Source organism: Eptatretus burgeri, chromosome 5 (genome assembly GCF_056783735.1).
Source record: "Eptatretus burgeri isolate ZD-2024b chromosome 5, Ebu_testis_v1, whole genome shotgun sequence".
Classification (NCBI taxonomy): domain Eukaryota; kingdom Metazoa; phylum Chordata; class Myxini; order Myxiniformes; family Myxinidae; genus Eptatretus; species Eptatretus burgeri.
The window spans coordinates 40212249-40215373 of record NC_140965.1 but is presented as its reverse complement, the minus strand read 5'-3'; the positions used below and the strand labels follow the sequence as shown (position 1 = coordinate 40215373).

At 39.6% G+C, this 3125-nt stretch overlaps 2 pseudogenes; both read left to right on the top strand.

The window, feature by feature from the left end:
• The window catches only part of LOC147026291 (protein FAM200C-like), a 1521-nt pseudogene extending 1023 nt beyond the window's left edge, over positions 1 to 498 (top strand).
• A 131-nt stretch (positions 499 to 629) lies between these two features.
• LOC147026290 (zinc finger BED domain-containing protein 5-like) lies at positions 630 to 1361 on the top strand (annotated as a pseudogene).
• Positions 1362 to 3125: the final 1764 nt, after the last annotated feature.

Here is a 3125-nt window from a genome sequence, read left to right as displayed (position 1 = left end):
AGTTCTCTCGTCGATTGCGCTCAGCAATGATTCCGTGGCCAGGCGGATTGATGAAATGTCATCAGATGTAGAAGATAAGCTGTGTTGTGAGCTGAGAAGAACGCACTTTGCCAACCTGCTGGATGAGTCCACTTTGCGTGACAGTGAAGCTCTGTTACTCTGCTACGTTCGCTTCATCCGTGATCAGGAAATGGTGGAAGAATTGTTGTTTGCCCGCTCTCTCCAGGCCAATACGAAGGGTTTTTCCATCTTCCAAATGTTGGATAACATACCAAGTACTTTACTGATAAGAACATACCGATGGAGAACATTCTTGCTTGCGCGACGGATGGGGCACCAGCGATGGTTGGCCGCCAGCGTAGTTTTATTGCACTTGTGAAGAACCAGGTACCGTCTGTGTTCGCCATTCACTGTCGTGCACCGCCAGCATCTTGTAGCAAAAGCTCTCAGCACCAGACTTCATACATCACTCCAAATAGTAATCAAAGCAGTGAATAAAATCAAGGTGTCGTCTCTGCATGATCGGCTGTTTCGTCAGCTTTTCCAGGAGAATGATGAACCATTCGAGAGGCTCTTGTTGCATACCGAAGTTCGATGGTTGTCCAAATGCACTTGTTTGACCGGTTTCCATGCCCTCTTCTCGACAGTGGTCGAGTTTCTGTCGGAAATTGATAGAGTTATCGGAGAAAGTGAATGTGATTGAGCACGATGTGGCTTACCTCGCGGACATATTCAGTATACTGAATGATGTCAACAAACAATTCCAGGGTGACCATATGACGCTGATTAAAGCAAAGAAAGTGATCGGCGCGTTCGTAACCAAGGTGACTCTGCACAGGGAAATCCTCGGCCGCAGAGATATGTACCACTTTCCCCGGTTGGCAAAGGAAACTGCTGTTTCTGATGAAGAGCTGCTCGTTTATTGCAATCACCTTGAGAAGATCCGTGGAGATATGGAGCAGCGTTTCAGAGACGTGCTCGAACTGTCGGTGCCAGCATGGATGATCAACCCATTCAAGTGTGACATTCAAGATGTGAAGCGTGAATTACAGGATGAAATTATCAACTTGTGGAATGATGATGAGGCGAAGGCAAGATTCTCGCAACATGAATACGGCAAATTCTGGATACTGTAGCGGAGCGAATACCCTGCAATGTGGACAGAGGCAGAACTGCTGCTGATGGCGTTCCCAAGATCATACCTCGTTGAAAGAGGGTTCAGCGCCATGATGGTGCTGCTGACCAAGTATCGAAATCGCCTTGACATTACCAAGAGGGGCGATCTGCATCTCTACCTCACTGAGATGGAGCCAGACGTTCGTAATCTCGCAGCGAGTCACCAGGCCCACCCTTCACACTAACGGTATTTGGGCCTGTGATAACAGAATCCCAGTTTGCATCACCTGGACCTGTTCTGCTGAAACATTGTAGGTAGTGCAAAATAAAAAAAAGTAAAGTAAAATAGAGTAAAATATATTTCAGAAAATATTTGGCTTCTGTTATTTTTGCTTCCTATCGACATAAATTCGGACTATCCTATTGCCCACTGGGCGTCCGACCACGAACGATAGGACAAGGGGGGCATTGGGCCGGTCCAAGAGGGCAGGAGGGGGCGGTAGTCAAAAAAAAGTTTGAGAACCACTGCTTTAAACCTTTCAAATTAATCCATATAGTCAAACGGATATATTCCCTTTTGTGATAGATCAATCTCTTCTTGATTTGAGAAATATGATTTAAGACTCGGGAAGTTTTTAATATTTGATGCGAACTCAGATAATGAATCTCCCATAAACTTGTATGTGTCAAGAAATCTGATATGGGTTATGGGGGATGTATAAATTGTTTTTGTGAATGAGATGTATTTTTGATCTGTGTTAGGAATGGCAGAAATATCTCCAGATGTCTTTGAAAGTTCATTTATAAATAGATGTGTATTGTAGTGAGCATTGTTGTGAAGAAAGACAGGAATAAAATCTGGAGGCTTGCAATTAAGATGACAACGGGAATGAGCTGGACCTCTATATTTACCAGTAAGATGACAGTGATCCCGAACCTTCGCCTCTCCCTCAATTTCCTCATCACAAATATGACAGATACTGTTCTTTCTAAATTCCTTTTTCTCTTCCTTTGTTAATGACATTGGTTTATAGGTTTTCACCATTATTTCTCTTCGTCTTAGATAATCTTTTTCCAATCGTCTTACAAACTCCTCTGAGGCATCTTCTCCTCTATAAAGTTCTAACTTGTTGTATTCATCACCAACAGCTGATTTGATATAATAACAGAAACCACAAGGAGTATGTTTTTGATATTTATTTGTGTATGATTTATTTGGATTTGGTGAAACGGGATCTATCTCCTCAAGGATACTTTCAAAATCGGCAGATATCACAAACGGATGTTTTATAGATTTGTTAAAATCGTTGAATGATATGTTTGAACCTGCTTTTGGTAAATTGATTAAGGATGATTTATGATTACTACAATATTTTGAATGTTGATTTAATCGTTCTTTTGTGTGAAAGGAGTTGAGACATCTCTTAAAAGGGTACGTTTTACATTTTCTCTTATAATTTGTGATTTGGTTAATCTTCAGAAATTTTTGATGAAAGCATAATGTGATTTTTCCTCTGAAGTAAAGTGGAGAAGGTCAATGTGTGTTTCATCATTTTTATAGTTGTTTGAATTTTTTAATATCTGAACTTTGTTTTTATCCGTTAATCCATATACATTAACAGATAGATTATTCATTTTCTCAAATTTATGAATATCTCTCAATGACATTGGAAACTTTAAATCTTTAACATTTAATGTATTCTCATATTTCTTATAATGTTCAACCCTTTCAAGTTTCCATGGTGGAGGATGTAAGTGAGCAAGAACAGACCATAGAAAACATTTATTATCTTTGTTTTGAATATTAACAACCGCTTTCTTAAGTTTTATCTCTTTTGGTAAACCAATATAAGAAGACGCTTGAAGAGGATCTGATTTTAAGATGTGTATATATAAAAAGATTATTTTTGTAATAGTAAATCCACGACCTACTACAGTGTTATCAACATCTTGTTCCTGTCTCTGGAGATCATCGTAAATATCACATCTTACAAAATCTTGAAATGATG